Source organism: Sceloporus occidentalis, unplaced genomic scaffold, assembly GCF_023333645.1.
Source record: "Sceloporus occidentalis isolate IW3139 unplaced genomic scaffold, rSceOcc1.0.p SCAF_3, whole genome shotgun sequence".
Lineage (NCBI taxonomy): Eukaryota > Metazoa > Chordata > Lepidosauria > Squamata > Phrynosomatidae > Sceloporus > Sceloporus occidentalis.
Window position 1 is genome coordinate 113,668,099 of NW_028316983.1, and position 21,029 is coordinate 113,689,127.

General features: G+C 40.6%; 1 protein-coding gene across 1 annotated transcript in view; it reads left to right on the forward strand.

The window, feature by feature from the left end:
* The window catches only part of NIBAN1 (niban apoptosis regulator 1), a 74,980-nt gene that overhangs the window by 16,637 nt on the left and 37,314 nt on the right, over positions 1–21,029 (forward strand). The gene's annotated exons all lie outside the window — the stretch shown is intronic.

Sequence of the window (21,029 nt, forward strand, 5' to 3'; positions counted from 1 at the left end):
TTCCTGTTAGCTGTTGCCTGATTGTGTAGGGAAAATGTGAAGTTGCTTTGCGTATGTGGTAACAAATTGACCACATATTTGTTTACATCGTGGTATCCAAGTATGGCAAAATGTATCTGAGTAAGTTAAAATACTGCACAGTAACATTAGTAAGAGCTTGTGGCTTGGGAGTTACTAAGCTTTTACCCTCCCCCTTGCATGCCCTATATTTTAGCAACAGGAAATGTGGTCAACTGAAATATTCTGTTCTTCCTGTAAGATTTAGCACTAGCAGGTGTTATTTTCATTAATATAAAAATAACTGTCTGATGCTGTGTGCTAAAGAATGACATTGATCAGATAATTTTCTAGGATTCAAAGGATATTTAAAGCCCATTGGCCTTTTGCTGGAAGAGTTCTACATGCTGTGATTGGCTGTAACGGAAACCAGCAAATTTTATCTTCTATAATCAAGCAGCTGGGGATAAAACTAGAAGATACATCAGCAAATGTGCATTATGCAAATCCCACATTTGCCAGGATAACAGAGAATGAGAGGACAAGGATATATATATGGGGGAAGACAGGTACCAGGATGAGATCATCTTCACCCTCCTTTGAGGTAAATAATCCTTCCAAATGGTTTTAGTTCCATACCCTCCAAGTGTGGCAGGACAGTCCCTATTAATCCTTTGTTGTTCCAGTTTCTGACTCCTCCTCCCACTTACCCCTTTAGCTCTCAGCTTACTTCCATTGCTGCAAGTTTGCAAAGTGCAAAAGCAGTTTGCACTCATCTCAGTTGGGGGAAGAGAAGAAGAGGGCATCTTGCCTTTCCCATTATGGTGGTGCAGTGTTTAAATGCCTGTACTGCAGCCACTCACTCATAAACCATAAGGTTGTGAGTTCAATACCAATAAAGGGCTCAAGTTTGATTCAGGCTTGCATCCTTCTGGAGGTCGCTAAAATGAGTACCCAGATTGTTGGGGGCAATTAATTTACACTTTGTAAACCACTTAGGGAGTGCTTAAGTGCACTGATAAGCAGTATAGAAATGTACTTGCTATTGCTATTATTCTCAAGCAAAAGCAAATCATTGCAGCTTCTCCTGGGGTGCATGTCCTTCCTCATTAATACCACCTTTTACTACCTTGACTACACTCTGTTGCTGATTGGCTATATGTGTCCTGGTTTTAATTATGGACTTTATCACACTAGCAGAAAAGACAGGAACATAGTGGGATGCTCCCATCAATATTGTGCAATAACGCTATGATTATCACACGACGTCGCTTGACGTTGCGATTATCGCTCAATTATCCCATGAATAAAGAGGCATTCTAGCACTACTTTTTATTCACAGGATTTTCCCATCAATAAAAAGCAGCTCTAGAATGCCTGTTTATTCATGGGATAATTCCTCTGTAATTGCTACATTGCACAATGTTGTGTGACAATCATAGCATTATTGTGCGATATAGACAGGAGCATCCTGCTATGCTCCCATCTTTTTTGCTAGTGTGATAAAGTCCTATGAAATGTTGGAGGTATATAATTTGAGTTTCTGAAATGGGAAGCAGAGGGGGTGGGGGATAAGCATAAGAGAAGATTCTTGCATGGGAGGATCAGTATACCATCCTTTCCTTTTTCACTGCAGATAGGAACAACTGGTTTGGCATTCTTTGTTTCCTTTGTAATGTGTAGTTTCCCCCTCAGAAACCAGATAATTGCCCTGCAGTCAAGTGGGTGGGAAAGACCAACTAGAAGACACCTCAGCAAATAGTCACATGGAACAAAACATAATAAATGAAAACTGAGAAATTAATAGTAGACGATCTTTACTTGCAAGTGAGTAATGTTAATTTTTTAACGATAAAAGGAGAGGACTGTGATAAAGAGCAAAACACTTGTCAAAATATTTTTATGGTCCATAGACCAAACAACGGAACATTTTGTGTTTTAAAACTTTTAATTTTTTTTTAAAAAAGACAAGTTGCATTCTAACAACTTTAAGAGCTTCCATTTCTGAGAATGTGGGAATGTTAATTTTGGGGACCATAATTCCCAGAATCCTCAATGAGGAGGATTTGTAGTCCCTAACAATAACTTTTCCAAGCTCTATCCATCTCTGTTAGAAATATGGAACAACTCTGAAGTGAATTTACTTTGGAGATGAGTCTATACCTTGGTGTAAATGCCTTAAAGAGGCTTTACTTTTAAAAAAAATCTGGTGTTAAGGATGTAAAATCCAGATTTGTAATGTAGGATTACATCTGTAAGCAGTATTGTAATTTAAGTAGAAAGATGAGAATGGCAACATCTGTAAAATCAATGCAGATTTCCTTGTAGAATAATCCAATGACTTTTCCAGCTGGTGGCTAAGACTGTTTTCCTGTTACAGTAACTGTGGAATGTGGAAAGACTACAAACATATAATTATGGTTGTTAGAAATATTGTTCCTATGGTATATTTTCTTGTGTCAAATAAATATCTAGAATTTTGGAAGTATAGTTTAGGAAAGTGAACTGCAGTTATGGTCCTAGCATGAGACATAATTTTCTCCTTCTGCTGTATGATACTTTCTAAACTCTGTTCCAACATTTGTTACAAATTTTACCATTTCTATGGTGCTGTTCCTTGATTAACACTGCTGATCAGTGTTGATTTCGGAGCCTTTTGCAACAACCTAGATCCTAGGATATATCCACACTGCAGAAAAAGAACAATTTGACATCACTTTAATTGCCATGAATCTATCCTAGAGAATTGTGGGATTTGTAGTTTGTTGAGGCACCAGAGCTCTCTGACAGATCAGATTGAATACTTCACCTGGCTACAAATCCCAGAAGTAATCATGAATTGTGTCACCGCTTTCTGCACGCTCTGGGACCCCTCTAAAACAGATATTTAAATGTCTCCTCTATTTTCAAGGTCATCAGCTTTATTATCAGAAATTACTTCCAGACGTTGTGGTTTATGATCATGTGAGTTACTCTTTTGTAATGCTTCAGTGACAGTGTCCTTGTTATGTTAAACCTGGTCAGCACCGTCAATTTGGCATTAGTTGGTTCTAATGCAGAGGACCAGTCTTTTTGGACATCTGATGAAATTCTTTTCTAGTAAATCTGGATATAATAGGCCTGCTATTTCTGGGCACCATTTTCCCTATCGCTCCATCTCTGCCTGGTCTCCGTGCCATATTTGATCTGCCTCACCTATTGCTGGTGATTTGGACTCTTTTGCCAGAGGATACAAGTTCTGATACAATTATTCTGATATTTGCGAGGCTTCCCCTAGTTTGATCGCTAAATTTCTGCCATGTTTAGTGGTCAGCCACATCCTGTCCCCAAGTCCACATTTTGAACTGACCCACAAACCCATTAGTTGCAGATGTATTGGTGGCAGCAGCTGACAGTTAGAAGAACTCAACTAGCTCCTCTTCATCAGCAGTGACTGCAGGATTCATACATCAACCTGGACAGCATGTAGCTGAAAATGTTAATGGAGTCAGCTGAAATGCCATTGGCGATGAGATGACATGAAACAAGACAGTTCCCTCTTCAGGAATTTTTGGAGTGTGATGCACACAAGTCCCAATTTGACACAGTGGCCATCAAATGATATCCATGCATATTTGAATCTGCTCTGAAAAACAACAACTTCTAAGAGCAAAATATTCACCATCTGTTTCAGACTGTATCCATGAAACAAGAAGTTATGAATTAGTTTCAGAAGCCTACAAAATATGTTCCTCCCAATCTGCCTGGCAGTGTGGAACAGCCTGTGCTTCCTTAGCTTGTCACACATCCCACTTTAGGAAACACTGTTGTGGCAACACAGCCGCAAGCATTACCCTGCTGTCCTTCTATCAACTGTGCCACCACTGGCTTTTAAGAAAAAGGGAAGGAAATCCCAGAGGGGAAGCAAAGAAAGAAAGTGACCAAGTGTTGTAACAAAAACAATGTTTTGTTTTTTTGTTTGTAGTAACAAAAACAATGTTGTTTGGAAACATCATTTCTAATATGAACAGGTTCATTTGACAAAAAGATTACAAAACATTGCGAATAAAATGTAATGTTCGGAGATTTTCCCCCCCAATACGTATTCTGCTGTTGATGTTTAGCCCCTTTGGTATTTCTCTTCAGTAGAAACTGCTTCTTCTTCTGCTGCTGCTGCTGTTGTTGTTGTTGTTTTCCTTCAAGTTGACTCCAATTTATGGCAATCCTATAATGGGATTTTCAGTTGCTTTCCTCTTAGTCTGAAAGGGTATGCCTTGACCAAGATCACTAAGTGGGTTTCCACAGCTAAGAAGGTATTCAAACCCTGGTCTCCCAGAGTGCTAGTCCCAACATTCAAACAAACCACTACATCATTCTGGCTGTAGTGGAAAATATAAGTAAAATATATCAATGAGCATCAAATGGTTAGGGGGGAAACACCAGATGGATCTGTACCATTTCACTTTAGGCTGCAGATGCAGTCCTGCATATCTGAACACTTCCTTATGTCATCCCCCCCCCCCACCATCTTCCCAGTTGCTTTCTGTCTCAGAAAGTTTAATCTTTTTTCCCTTTACTGGCTTGTCTGTTTGACTGTGCATGCTTTTAAAATGTATGTTAGCGAAGCCTGATTCATTGGTATTTATTCTCTCTCTCTCTCTATTTTTTTTCTCATGCTCCAGCTGAACAAATGCTGTTGTTATTATTCCAAAGCTATATTTGTAGAAGTCTCTCATCTGAGTGTAATTCCCATTATTTGGCAGAGGCAACCAAACTGTCTTCCATAGTACAAGGAAATACAGATGGCTTGAGACAAGGGAATTTACATGCATAATAAGCTATAGGGAGTGGGGGGATCTATGTGCTGTCAAATTCATTCAGAGAGATTCAGATGGAGAGAAGCCATCTGGAGATGATGTTGCAATGGAAAAGAACTTCTTGGCCCATTCTTCTAGGTGGAAAAAGTAAATGCAAAGATGCAGATTCCAAGTTTAGACCAGTACTGGATGATGATGCTGATGTGATGATGATGATGATGATGATGATGATGATGATGATGATGATGATTCATTTTTTGTACACATATGGATACACAAGTGTAAGACATTTCAGGCCCTACACAAAGAGGCAGCCATTTTAAGCCATAAAAGAACAACAAACCAAAGATACAAAGATGACTTTTAAGGACTGGTTACACATGTCTTTCAACTGAATATGTATTCTTACTATGACGCCGTACTAGGGTTAGGGGACCGTGCAGCAACCGCATGGTCCCTAACTCTAGTACATGCTGGCACTGTAACAATGGCGGTGCCCTGTGTACATGGGCGCTGCCATTGTTACGTAAGCGCCACATGGCATCTGCACATTGCCACGCGACGCTTACATAACAAGTGCGGCAGTGGCGCACTCGTTACGCCACCCCTGTGGCTTTAAAAGAACCAGCATTTCTCTGGTTCTTTTTCCTCCACAGGGAAGTCACATGGTTTGGCGGCTGCGGCTTCCCTCCAGAGGAAAAAAGGCTGCTGCCACTTCGGACATTAAGAAAGGTATGTACCCGGCCTTAGTTACACAAGTAGAAAAGGTGCCGCTTGGCCAGCGTTGTTGGTTTGTTTGGTTTTGGGTTCTTTATGACAATGCATGTGACAGAGCATGTCACCAAATATAGGTGAAAACGTTGATGCAATTGCCATGATTGATGGGGGGGGGGGGGAGAGAAGCTGCAGAAAAGCGTCCTTTTTTAATCAATTCATTGCTAAACGTGAAGAAGAGGTGGGTTAATTTGCAACAGGAAAATTTGATCGGCTCAAATGTAGTGTGAACGACGCTCCATTGTTGAACCAAACCATTGATTTGGATCACAAACCAAATTATTTGTAAGTAGGAATGGGGCCTTAGTCTGTCTTCCATCCCTTCCTTTTGAGGGTTTCTAGAAAGGAAAGAGACACTGTGCTCTACCATTCTGCAAGGCTGTGTGATACAAGAGGGCTCTATAGCACCAAAGAGAGAATTTCAGCAGCAATTGCAGGAATGACAAGAGGCTTGGTAGCCAGTGGCAGTTCACGTATCAGTGGTGCGGTAAATCCACTAGGTTTTAATCTAGGCTTTCCAGAAGGTCTCTGAAATTCATCCCCCACAACAGACTCAGCACACTAGACAGCTCCTTTGACGCTATCCAAAACCTGGCATGGATTCACTGCCCCACTGACAGTTCCTAATGATGGCAGCCAACACAGCTTGCAGTTCCTGATGGTTGTCCAATGAATTAATGAAGTGGTTGTCCAATGAATTTTCCTAACCCTGGGAAATTGTTTACCCAGTTTATTTAAGTGAGTGCTAGAGAGAAGATGCAACCATTGCTAATCCAGAGATTTAACTTCAGACAACCTAAAGAGTGACTTGAATCCTGAAGAGTGATAGAGCTGGTAACTCACTCTTAACAAATTATTGGAATGACATCCCTAAATGCCAGATGTAGGCAGGAAAAAAATCCTTTTGGACTACAACTCCTAGAAACCCCAAGCCAGCGTATGATTAGAGTACTGTCACTAAACATTTCAGCAACAGTTGTTTACTGAGGACAGAGACCAGAAAATGGAGACTGGGACACATAGGTCCTGTACAGACAGACCAAAATAAAGCTGCTTTGGTTCACTTTGGAGCTATGCTATTTAAATGGCACACACATCTTAAGAGGCCAGAAGCTGTGCCAAAGCTGCACGCCAGTCCTTAGGACTGAAGCATGGTTTTGGCCAGCTTCAGGCCTCTTGGGACGCATGCATCATTTAAACAGCATACCTCCAAAGTGACCCGAAGCAGCTTTATTTTGCCCTGTCTGTACGGACTCTCAGAGTGTTTGTCCAGAGTGGGAAGCAGCCTTCCAGGTGTTGCTAGACTGCAGCTTCCAACAAGCTTAGCCTATGTAATCAATGGTAAGAATGCTGGGAATTGATGTTCAACAACATCTGGAAGGCTGCATGATCCCCCCCCCCCAAATATATGTAGACAGCTGTCACTGGGTGATTTGTAACCCACACCCTGTTCTGGCAGCATAAAATGGTAACCCCTTAAAAGTAACACGTGATGCAGAGCACATTAGCAATTGACTTTTGTATGTATGCCTTCTGCCTATTTGACGGGCAGATATAACAACACTCCTGTCCATCTAAGACTATGTATCTGCAAAAATGGGGAAGTGGAGAATATAGAACATTACCTTCTACATTGCCCTCTGTATATATCTCCTAGACAAAGGTTTCTTGATTGTATTTTGAAATCCCTTTCCGGTAGATCTTGCTTTCAGCAGACTTGTGTCCTTTTGGCTGGCAACAATGCATTTGTTACTTCTATGGTAGCAAAATTTGGTTTAGCTGCTAGCAAGATTAGAATTAGCTTTCTTGATGGGAATGATGGCTAGTTCCAGTCTAGTTTTATGGTTATATTATTTTATCATTTATGATGTATTATTGGCCTTTTGTTGATGGATCTCTTTTATTAACTTTACCATGTTGTTTTTGGTGATTTTTATGCTTTTTTAAAAAAACTGTTTTTGTATTTACTGGTTGGATATATTTTATATTGTGATGGCTTTTAGCTTTTAACAAAAAAATTTCTACAAAAATTGACTGTTGTATTTGAGGTTCTTAAAAGCTTTAAAACATCTAGCTTTACCCTTAGTGCCATGCAAATATTCTGGTGTGGAGCTTGCAGCTTCAGGCTTGAATGTTTTAGCCATCACACCACAGCACCACAATCATTTGCACTGATGAAAGCTTTCAAGTCCCTATAATGTCCCTGTGTACAGTACACATAGCAACACATGGTGCAAACTGTAATATTTCAAACATTCACACATCTTAGAGAGGTCAAGTAAATGTACTGGCCATAGGGTTTATAGAAAATGCCAAGCATGCCTTTACGGGTCTAGTCACTCAGGGAACTCCTTTACCCTTTTAGCCTTGTTTGGAATGGCATATTATGGATTTGGACTGTAATTGTGCTCTTCACTTAAAGACGTGAGAAGTGTGAGGAGGGTTGGTTACTAGCAATTTCGGTTAACAGTGTTGACACTTTAAACCATATCTGTGAGACTTGGTCTGTAATTACAGTAAACATGCTCTGCCTATTTTTTTCCTTTCTTTTTTTGCCTTAGGGCAACATGGGGTTTCTCACCCTTGTGGGACATTCCTAGGGCTGGGGAGTTTCCAATCTAGCAAACATAGCAAAAATGAAAAGGTGATGAGATTATATAATGCTTGAATTATAGCCCAGGCATGCATTCTGTGCGACACCCTAGTGACACAGTTGAGGTGGTAGGAAAAGTTTAAATACAGTAATTTAGGATCAAAAAAGTAAACTGAAATCTGCACATTGAAAGAAAAACAACATTGATGAGAGCCTTCCCATGCCAAGAGGTATATTAAAGATAATTGCACCTCTTGCTTTCATGAGAGAGTTGTTGATTAATTTAAATCTAATTTAAATTTACATTTTTACAAGATGCGAGCAGATAAATGAATAAATAAAATATCTTTGAATTAGCAGAATTTTTGTGACAGGCCTTTTAGACAACTTGGTGGATTTCATTCAGCACTGTGGGGAAACCAATGTGGTTAAGCACACTGTTTTAAGATTAGTACAAGAATGTCTTTATAAAAATGGGAGGGGAATTAAAATTTCTATAAAACTTCAACTATTTTGATAGATACAAACCCCACCAAAGGCCATCAGGGATAACACATTTAGCAGATACAGTTACATACTTGAATGTCTCCAACATATTGCTTGTGCTAGAATAAAGTGTATGAGTCTGAGTACCCTCTAATTGCCATTTATTCACACAGAGGATTTGCATTTGGTGTAGCCAAGCTTTATGCATGTCCTGTGATTCTGTACATGTAAAATATCCCACAAAGGGATCAACCCTAAGCTCAGAAGGGTCCAGGCCAGTTTGGTTGTCATGCATTCTGCAGTTGCCCAAAGAGCTCATTTCACCACAAAAGCAACCCAAGAGAACTGATAAATGCCCCAGAGGAACATCACATAGTTTCAAGAGGCTTTGAACTAATTAGTCCTCCAGTTAATTCCAGGGCCAGGCCCAACCCTCAGCCCCAGACAACCAGCTAGCCACTGCCCAACCCTAGCCCATTGGACTCACATGCATGGACACCAGCTATCACAGGAGGAAGAAGGATCTGTCTCTGCACATATACACAAATATATATATGGCTGTTTCCTAGGGTGCCCAGAGACCCACTTTGTGGCCTATCAAAGACTTGAGAAGGATCTGAGAAGCTATGTGGGATACACAGCCCTCAGAGTTTGAAGAATACACCAGAGGATTCATCCTTTGTTATGCCCTTGTTGTTGTTGCATGCATCCAAGTAATATTTTACTTATGACAATCTTTAGGCGAGCCTATCATAGGGTTTTCTTGGCAATTTTCTTCAGAGGAGATTTACCATTGCCATATTCTGAGGTTGAGAGAGTTTGACTTGCCTAAAGTCACCCAGTGGGTTTTTATGCTTGAGCAGAAATTCAAACCTTGGTTTCCAGAATCATAGTCCAGTGCTCAAACCACTACACCATGCTGTACTCTCCATGCACTCATAGAGAAGTGTTAATCTCTGTAGGCAAAGAAGCAGGCACATGGAATGACCTATAAGGCATTGCAAAAGTGACAACTTTTCTTGTAAAATCTGTTTAGATGGTCCTCAATCAAGATCTAAGCCCATACCAGTGGGGAAAGATTGAGTCAGAGCCCAATACATAGGGAAAATAGAGCCTTGTGCATTACAAATGGCATCTTATGACCAGCATCGGGAAGGAGACAGAATATGAAGAGGGAGACATTTGTAGAGAAAGGAAGTGGTTGGCATAAATTCTTGCACAATTCTTTTTAAAGTTTGCATTTTAAAGCCTCTGCTTATATATTTTCCAGTGTTTTACAGTTTTCAATAAAATTTGGAACAATGAGAATAATCCACATTTTGAAGCAAAGAGCAGAAATGAGCCCTCTTAAAAGGGCAGAAATGAGCCAGCATAAATCCCATGCAGAATTTAAAGCAATAGCAGGATTTCCAATTCCATCTTGTGAAGGGGGTACACCCCCAACAGCCAGCATATTCTGATTTTTCCAGTTACAGCATCAGCAGCAAGCATGGTTGTAGATCTGGGACTGCATTTCTTGCTCACCCTTTTTTCTCCAGTAAAAGTAGCAGAATAAGCTTTTGGAGACATTGAGATAATATTGCCAGGAAAAGCTTTGCCTGTATCATTGTCCACATCAGATTGCTGTTAAAAGCACGGTGTGAAGTAAGGGGGAGAGGAGGAGATAAGCATTAAATCCAGTGGCTAGATTACCATGTTAGTGTTTCACACATGTGCTCCCCCACAGATGTGGATGGATGTTTTTGCCCCATGTCTGCATTCAGTTGAAGTGGAGTTGGGTGTGCAGTGCCATTGTGCATACAGGTGGGCATTGTGCATTGATGCATTGCTCATTGCATGTGCATGCTCATGATATTGTGAATTCCTTTGGGCATTTGGTGTCTGAGTTCAATGGCACAACGCTGACACTCAGCACAAGATTTGTGTAGCACAGTTGTTGTTGCTATGTGCCTTCAAATTGTTTCCAACTTATGGCAACCCTAAAGGAAAAGATATCGGGAATTTTCTTGGCAAGATTAATAAGGGTGTGCGTGTTGCCTTTGTCTTCCTCTGAGACTGAATGCTGAAACAGATGGCCCTAAAGGGGTGGCATCATGCCACCCCTTTGTGTGCGAGATTGGGGCTGCAGCAACCACACGCCGTGGTCCCAATCTGGCATTTTTCTGCCCCCAAAAGGAGCGGCAAAATGCCACTCTTTTTTGGCATGGAAAAAGGGCGCCCTTGCTGCCACTGCCATGGCGTAAACGCTGCATTGCCCAAACACTGTGAAGCTGCCACACATGTGGTTAGCCATGCAGCTTCTCAGTGGCATGGGGGGCGGCATCAGAGTGTGCGATGTCTAAACGGTGCTGTCAGACAACAGCCCCAGCCTGTTTTACTGCTGGTTTGTTTTGCCCCTGTGAGAGTGTGACTTGCCCAAGGTTTCCTTTGTCTTCCTCTGAGAGATTGAATGCTGAAACATGACTGAATGGTGTTTGAAACCTGGTCTCCAGACTCGTAGTCCAATGCTCAAACCACTATGCCACACTGGCTCTGCGTTAACTGTGTGTGCAGAGATTTATGTTTGCAACTCCCATGTAGGATCTTGGCCATTATGTTCTTAGCTGAAAGGATTAGAAATGACTTGTGAGGGGAAGAGTTCTGTAAATGCAATACTTCATGCAACAGGTTTGTTCAGTAAAATAAACACGTGTCACTTACCCGTCTGCCTTTTAAAATCAGGTTTACAAAGGAACAAAGGGAGAGGACAGGGCTGGGAAATGAAATGAGAAGATGACAAAAGTGCAGCTGAGCTTAACAGTCATATTAAAAGATGGTAGATGAGATAAAGATATTTGTGTGCATCTGAGGAAAGGAAGAAATGGAAAAGAATATAAACACAGGACCAAATCACATGATTGATTAACAAACCCTCATGTGGTTCTCTGCTCATGTGAGACCATCTTTCATGTTTCTGACCTTGAAGAGGGGTGCACAGGCATAATTTTTTTGACCACTCTTTGGGCTCCTTTGAATCTGAACTGTGTGTGCATAGCTTAGGCATGGATTGCCTGGGTGCTCAGACACAGGAAATATATAAATTAGCATTTTGAGGCAGCAGTAAATCATATCATGCGAATGGTGAATCTTAAACAATGGTTTATTGACCCACCACAGCCGCAGCATTAAATGCTGGACAATTTGTCTAAGAACTGGATCTGCCAGATGGAAAGAGCTTGCCTCTATAGTGTGTGTGAGTGAGGAAGATCATTTTTCAGAAACGATCTAGGCAGTGTTTCTTAAACTGTGCTCTAGGGAGTGTTGAAAAGCAGCTTACTGATAGTTACCAGTTGTCCCCATGTTGCTACCAGGCCCATCTGGTTGAATGTTGTGCTTTTAGGAAACATACGAGCCATTTTCCCCATTCTGTTAAAATATATAGGAAGATAATGAGAACCACACAAATGATACCACTGGAAAATATCCATGACTGATAAGAGGAGCAGCCAGAGAGACAGCCAGCCTAGGTCTCAAGTTGAGCATGTTTGAACTGCCTGTCAAGTCAACTTCTGTAAGAAGAATGAAGCTGGGGAAAAATCCTGACAGCAAAAAGTCTTGGACTAGCTTTCTGTGCTGTGATACACTCTGAGATCTTCTGCAGTGCACAAGGAATTTCATAAAAGATGTGAGAGGGTAGATTAGTAATGTTTGGGGAAAGGGTTTCATGAAGATACACCATTGGTGCAAAATTTGTTCTGCCATTGAGAAGGTTTCCATCTAGAGAGGACAGGCAGCATGGCTGTGGCATCCTATGCAAGAGCTTGGAGGAGGAGTGGGGAACATGTCCCTCTGGATATTTTGAGACTGCAACTCACATCAGCTTTTGCCAGCATAATCATTGCTGAGGTATTGTGGGAGCTGTAGTCTAGTAACTCAAGGTGGGCCTGATATTGCGAGCTGGGGCCGCTCCAGTGTGATTTGCAGTATGATCTGAGCCACTGCCCCAGTTTTGAACCAGGCCAGCAAAATGAGCAATATTTTACAATTCCTTTTTGGCCCGGTTCTTTGTAAAAGATGCAGCCTAGGGGCGGTTTCCGGCTGCACTCAGGGCATGCGTCATCTAAACACTACACTCTGAACGCAGGAGGAAACCGGTTTATTTGGCCAGTTTTATTATTCAGGGTCTCCTCAGAACTAGAACATTTGAAAGGCCACCCTGTGTATTTGGGAACCCTGTCATTCATCCTTGAGAAGATAGCTTTCTTCAACCCTTGGCTCTGTTTTCACCTTTCCAAGCTGTGTACTAGCATTCCAGCTAAGCAAACTAATAAAAAAATCTGGCTGTGCTTCACCTTAAACAACTAAATCAGTACTAAATATGGAAAAGTGCTGGCATCAGGGAAGTTCATTTCTTCAGTCTTTTGGAAATCTTTAAGGGGGAAAATTATCAGTAACATTCTTATTTTCTAATCCATGTCTGTACAGAAATGTTTTTTTAGTATACCAGATCCTTAATAGGTTATAAATCCTGTTCACTTCTCACAGGCAAAGATGTTAAAAGCTCCTTTCACACTGTGTATGCATTTTTTCACTGCAGAGAAGTTGGGGATCCCTTGACTGTGTGCCATCTCCCCTTCATAGCATACTGTATCATCCTTAAAGGATTTCAAGGGAAAATACAGCCTGTCTGCAACCATCACATTCTAATTTTAAAGGAAGGATGGAAGGGATAGGAGGGCGTTATTCAGACAGTGAAAATAATTTGGGTTGAATCTTTGTTGTTCAGCTGCATTTCAAATGCATCAAATTTAGATTGGGGAAGGGGGCTGCCAAAAATTCCACTTAACGCAGCATAATCGATATTGTTTTTTCCCCTCAAGTTTTAAAAATATATTCACATTGTTGGCAGTGTGAATAACCAATGTGAATAGACCCAAGATAAACCAAGATAAAACTCTGCATGCCTTAAATGTGTTTTGAATACATTTGCATCGTCAATTCCATCTTTGTACGAGTTCTGGCCCATGTGATCACCCAAACTCACAGAGATACACATAGGTACGGTTCCATAGTGTGACTAACATACCCAGAATGTGTGAGTATGTATTTGCATAGTCACACTAAAAATAACAACATGTGAATGACCCCATAGAGAAGCGTAATGGGAAGATCTGTGGGGGAATCCTTTCAACAACTGTAGGCCAGTTGGGGATTCCACTCCACCTTTTAATGTGAACCATCCAAGTTACTAAACTCTATCCCCCAAATAGGTTCAGCATTCTGGATGGGTCCGTTAAAGTTCAGGCTAAATCCCGGAGTGAGCATAGAAGCCACTACCTGCCACTGGTCATATGGTATTTTTATCTGACCACTATGAAAGCTTCCAGATCTGAATTGCTCACTGGTCTTGGCAACAAGGGGGTTATGCTACATGAAGGCATGGAAGGGGGTTTTGGCAGGAGATTTGGGTGTATGTGTGTGTATGCTTGCCATCTTTTGCCCCTATTCTTCTCCTCACTTTAATTAAATTTAAGTTCCATCTTAAATCTTAATTTTCACATTTTAATCCATGGTGCTAATACTTTTTCTGACTTAACTTTGTGTTACAGTTTTACACTCCCAGGGAGGAAAGTTGGAAAGAAGGGGAACATTTCTTTTGGCACAACTGTTTTCGGGTTTTTTCCCTTTCAGATGACCTGTCACAGTATTTCTTTTCCTTGTGAGATATAAATTAATAAGTTGTTTGGAGAGAGCCCCATGATGGTGCTTTGAATGCAGAACTGTGACTCTGGAGACCAGGGTTCAATTCCCGACTTGACCAAGGTAAACCCACTGAGTTACCTTGGGCAAGTTATATTCTCTCACTCTCAGACAATGGCAATGGCAAACTGCCTCTGAACAAATCTTCCAAGAAAACCCTGTGATAGGTTTGCCTTGGGGTCTTCATAAATCAGAAAAAAAACTTGATGGAACACAGCAACAAGAAGCCCATATGTTCAATGAGCAGCAATATGCACATTGCGCACACCCATGTCAGTGTACCCATAGATGCATGTTGCCATCTGCAGATGGCTAGCCCCCTGATATGACAGGCTCACTGGATATGGATGCCACAATAAGCTAGAATTCTGGTTTTCTTGTGCATGAATGACTATAGTGTGCTGGTGCAATCAGCTGGTTTGTGATTTGTTTATCATGATATTTGACTTGGGACTCTGGCTTGTCTCTCCAATAGCAAGACAGATGCATAAACCATGTGATTTTTTTTTTTTTTAAAGATTACCTTTGAATATAGATCCTAATCCAGATCGGGGTCATGGACAGTTTCTCTTGAGTTACAAAAAAATAGGTTTACCTGCATGCTACTACAATGACTGCTCTGAACTTCTCCAATAAGGAAGAATATGAAGTAGGGAAATGTGATTCAAAATGGCTTATGACTTGCTTTACAAAATGAAAACTGATATCATCATGTTGTTTCAGAATCTTCTCTGAGTAAAGCCTAACACATTGTCCGTTGTGTAACCTTATGCAAGTAAAAGTTTCTTGTTTGGAATTTCCTGGCAGAAAAGTGGGATAAAATATAATGAATAAATGATGGCAAATAATAAAGAAAGCCTTTAAAATGCTACCACAGTTATTGCTGAGTGGTCAGTGGAGATAAGAGAATGATAAAAATGCTTTCAATTATTGTCCAATATTGTTGTCCCATGTGTTGAAACACTGAGGTTACCATAGGAATGGCTTACAACCCAAGCCAGATGGGAATATTTCTGAGCATCAAATAGAGACTCGTGGTGCAGAATTCACCATGAAAGTCTTCAGAGCAGTTCAATTATCTATGCTTTAAAATGCAATGATACGGACTCTTCCCCAAAAGCAAGAGTGGAAAACCTAATGAAAGTGTCCAAAGAATATGAAACAGATGGAATGCAGGAGTATTGTAAACAGTAGCCAATTACAGTCATGTGTCATTTTTAAAAGTCTGTAATTTTCTGTTTGTTTGTTTGTTTGTTTGTTTGTTTGTTTGTTTGATAAATGGCACCAAGGACCATTCAAAGCTTGACTGAACACAACAGTTTCCACTGCCCATCTGAAGCATAATGGAGAAGGGACCAGTGTGTCTTTCTAGTGAATGAGTGCTGCAGTCAGGATGCTGCTATACAAAAGGCATTGTCCTAAGCAACCATCAACCCAGTTTGTCTTCTAGGTAGTGTGACTTGTAATGAGGCCTTTGATGACAACTATAAGTTATGGGCAAGTTCATAAAGAAAAAGCAGGCTTTCAGATATCCCGGCCTTAGTCCTCTTGGCCTCTAGGGAAATTTTAGGTTTGATTGGGTCTGAGTTACATTTTGGTAGCCCATGGTATCCATATAACTTTCCTCTGGCACTACATTTCAAAAGAGTTGAGTCTCTTCCTGTCAGCTTTCGTCACTGCCCAGCTTTCACAACCATACATAGAAACCAGAAATGCAATGATACAGATGATTTTGACTTTGGTATCTAATGATAAAACTTTACACTTGTGAACCTTATCTAGTTCCTTCATACCTCCCCTTTTACTCTTAGACCAAATCATATAGATCTCTACAAATAAGAACCAGGATATATAATCTGGCTTGGAAACAAAGTAGAAGTCAGTGAGACAGATCCCAGAGCTGGAAAATAAGAATCTATAAAATGCATAGCTAACAACAGTTTGGCTACCAATTTCACAATAAGTGTCCAGCTGTACTTCTCCAGCATTGCTTTCTGGGAATGTTTGGCGAAATAGAAAGACCAGCCATTCTTGCAGGAGGGATGCAGGAAGGGGTTGGCAGTGAACTGAAATGGAGATAATAGAATCATAGAATCGTAGAGTTGGAAGAGAACACAAGGGCCATCCAGTCCAACCCCCTGCCATGCTGGAACTCTCAATCAAAGCATCCCTGACAGATGGCCATCCAGCCTCTGTTTAAAGACCTCCAAGAAAGGAGACTCCACCATACTCTGAGGGAGTGTGTTCCACTATCAAACAGTCCTTACTGTCAGGAAGTTCCTCCTAATGTTGAGGTGGAATATCTTTTCTTGTAGCTTGCATCCACTGTTCTGGGTCCTGTCCTCTGGAGCAGCAGAAAATAAGCTTGCTCCCTCCTCAATATGATATCCCTTCAAATATTTAAACAGGGCTGTCCTATCACCTCTTAACCTTCTCTTCTCCAGGCTAAACATCCTCAGCTCCTTAAGGCATTCCTCATAGGGCATGGCTTCTCAGACCCTTCAACATTTTAGTCACCCTCCTTTGGAGATGCTCCAGTTTCTTAACATCCTTTTTGAATTGTTGTGCCCAGAACTGGACACAATATTCCAGGTGAGGGTGTTTAAGTAAGAGAGGCAATTAGGATACAAAAGCTAGGGGCCAATCTCTGAAATGAAAATTGCCCTTCAGAGGTCTGGCAGAGTCCACTGGTTAGTATGATGATAAAGTAGTCTTCCTTGGAAGCTGATTTCAGCTCATGAATAGAGTGAAGTCTACCTTTCTGCTGGCCCAAGTGCTGGAAGATTTGTAACTAGAAAAGAGTTGTCCCAGGAAGTCAGTGCTTGAAAGATTGCTCTGTGCTGGCGTGACATCCAAAGTGCCCATATTTTTTCTCAGATGGACACCTCTTGCATCCAGGAAGCCTTCGTTCTACCACCAGCAAGAGCTACATCCCCCACCCCAGGACCACATATTCATGGACTCTGTTAATGGAATGGGAATAGGCATTGTGGAGTCCAGACACTTGGCATCTATGGCCTACCATCCCAGTGGAGAAACATAAGAGAGATAGAGAGTTCCAAAAAGGCCTCCTTGGGCAGCCCTTGCAGCCCATCTGCCTGCACAGTTCTACACACCTAAAAGTTACCAGATAATACCTTGTTATAAAACCTCAGAAAGAGAACTGCTAGTACAATCCCGCAGTTGTACTAGCATAATGGCCCAGCAAAATGCCATTCTGTTTCATTCATGATGGGATGAACAGGAATACAATCTTAAAAGAATTAAACAGAGCCTAGCATTTATATTTACATGCAAACAGATATAAATCCCAATCGTGGTCCCTACTCAACCGAAAACTGATCTCATTTAGGGATGTAAATCTTTCTACTTTTTGCTGTATCAGGCAAATACAAGTAATGCAAGCGGTGTTCTCTCTACTGTCAAGAATGCTGAGGACTTCTGTGCACTTTTGACTCGTTGGTCTGCAGAGAAGCACAGTTGGGTTTGTCAGTGTGGGTGTATACAGAAAATATATTTTCTCCTCAATAACAGTACCTTTGCACAGAAGACAAGAGTTTTCGGGTCAAACATTTTTTTTCTGTGAAAAAAACATCACGTGGGCTTGTGCAGAATTTCCCTCAAAAAATATCCCAAATAGCAAAGAATCTCACTGATATGTATATATATTGCTTCATTGGGATCTCTTTAGGGTTGGGACACCTTTTTTGACTGTGATCGAAATATTAATGAATATTCTCCCCATCTGTAACCTCATTAAGGTGTTGTTTTAAATAGAGAAGTAGGACCAGAGAGATCATGCATAACCTCTCACATTTTATTCTGTCAGTAACATACCTGTTGACTTAGTTGTTTCCGTGATATTACCTCTATAACTGATGTTTATCATATTCTATAATATTTCAGGGTGAATTGTTCTTTATGTGCGTCTGTGCATGTGTGTATTTTTATATTGATTGTCTTTATTGGATGATGTTTGATTCTGTGAGCTGCTTTGTGAAAAGAAAATCTGGTGGTAACTTGTTAAATTAAACAAATAAAACAAACACTTTTGCTTTCTGGCCTTTCCTCCATTTCAGCTGCCTCCGCACTGCAGAAATAATCTAGTGTGACATGACTTTAACTGCCATGGCTCAGTCCTATGGAATTCTGGGAATTGTAGTTTCTTTATGGCACCAGAGCTCTCTGACAGAGAAGGCTAAATGTCTTACAACACCACAATTCCCAGAATGACATAGCATTGAGCCATGGTCGTTAAGGTGGTGTCAGTCTAGATTATTTGTGCAGTGCGGATGCAGCCTTAGAATCTATCCATTCAAAATCCTTTTGCTTAGTGGGCTTCTATACCTGTAAATTACTCATGTCAATATATATAGAGAGAACCCTGCAACCAAAAAGGTAGGCAGGGAGAATCAATATATGAGCAAGGAAATAACCAAGTGTCCAGAGATATGCAGCTCTTTCTGTCTTGCCAATCCACTATTTAAAATTGCTGTCTCCTAAGGCTGTTTTTCATTTCTTAAAAAATCTTTTCAGAAATATGTGTATGTAATTTGCTTCTCAGTCTCATAGCTGGTGTGCTATTTCTACATTTGAAATGTTGTAGTGCACTACTTTTTGTTATTCTTCAGGTAACTTTTGCTATTAAGCTGATTACAGCATACACTTAGAAATAAGTCATGTTGCGTACAATGGCACTCACTCCCACACGAGTAAGTATAGGATTGCAGCCTAAATTGCTTTGTAATACATGGAAACTAATAAAAATATAGTGTTTTTCAAAAATGCTTCCAGATGGTTGGTTTGTTAAGCGTTGCAATGATTATGCCACGTTTTCAGTACTGTTCTCCTCTAGGTTAAGAGCAGTCTGAACAGGAATTGTTAGTGGTCCCAAACAGAAGGCAGGTATTAAGCTCGCAGAAGCACCTTTGCAACCAATTTATTTCACTCTTCACCAATGTATGGCATACCAGTGACTGATTCCAGCCTATAGAGATGACATGCAAAACAGTCAGCACTGTAAGTTTTAATGGTAGGCCCTCTCTTTTGGAAAACAGAAAACAAACAATCCCTGCATATGGAAAGCTGGCTTGCAAGTCATCCCTGTCCGTGTATACATGTCTATATATATTTAGAAAATAAATGGAGGACCGCGAACTGAACGTCAAAAGGGTTCTAAGGAGTGGTTTTTTGATTTCCCATATAGCTCTGTGCTAACAGCTTGGGACCTTTTTTTTTTACGGCAACTCCCAAATTCCCACAGCAAAAAGGCAACTGGTGGAAAGATTGTGGGTGCTGTGGTCCAAAACAGTAGCATTTCCAATTTCTGGTTGTGCCAGAAGGACACTCCCCCATGCCTTACCACAAGCAAGCCATTCATTGAGGCCCAAGTGAGACGGAAACTGGTATTTGGAATCATCAACAAGAGCTTGCCTTAATTAAAGAGAAAGCTGTTTATTAGAATTGTTTTTATAGCATATGAATAATAAGAAAAATGGGGTACCTACTACTGTCTACATGACTAAGGGCCCTTTCACATTACACAGCTGTAGTGCTGTGATTCCACTTTTACTGCTGTGGCAATATTCTGTGAGATCCTGTGGATTTTAGTTTTGGGAGGCGCTAGAGTTCTCTGGCTGAGAATTCTAAACGCCCTCCCCAAAGCTCAAATCCAAATTCCAAATCCCAACATCCCATAGGACAGAACCATGGCGGTTAAAGTAGAATCATAGGGTTGTAATTGTGTTGTACAAAAGGACTTTGGAGAGGAAGAGGTCTGCAGGATGAAGTCAAGGCTTAAAATATTAATATATAGGTGAGGAAGCATCAGAGCAGAGGAAATAAAGAGGAACTCACCAGGGAACTCTTAAGTACTTGGCTGCACCTCTCTTGCCTCCTATAGACACATACTGTAGTTACTTGTGCAAATGTGTTTTCACATTTCTACGCTTTCAACATATGAACTGTCCCCTTCAATGAGTTTAATACTGCGGAGGTTTGCTTCCAGGATCGTCCATGGATACCCAAATCCATGGATGCTCAAGTCCCATTAAATTCAGTGGCATACCAAAATGGTGTCACTTATATAAAATGGCAAACTCAAGGTTTGCTTTCTGGAATTTATATTTTTTAAAATGTTTTTCAAGCTGTGGGTTCTTGAATCCGTGGATAAGGAATCTGTGGATATAGAGGTCTGACTGTAATTTGGATCCTCATCACTCCCCTATATGGTCTGTAGAATAAAAAGGGATGCCTGATATAATGGTTTATTTGTTTTTATTTATGTAATGTATTTATTTAATTTCTATGCTGCCTTTCTCCCAGAAGGGACTCAAGGCAGCTCACAAATGAAAACACATTAAAAACTTGTTACAGTTAAACAATTAAAACTTCACATAAAAACAATATAAAATTACAAACATTAAAACCAAAAATGGTTAAGGAGCAAGTAGATTATAGCTTTTATAGAGACTCATAGGTCTGTTGTAGAGACTTTGAACCAGACCTACAACCTGAAATAAAAGAAAAGGAAAATGTTATGGCATGAGAACACAGGATGGATTTCTTTAGGAGATAATATATCCTTTCTTAATATGTTTTTTTGAAAATGACTTATAAGATAAGGGTTATAGAGCCCTGGTGGC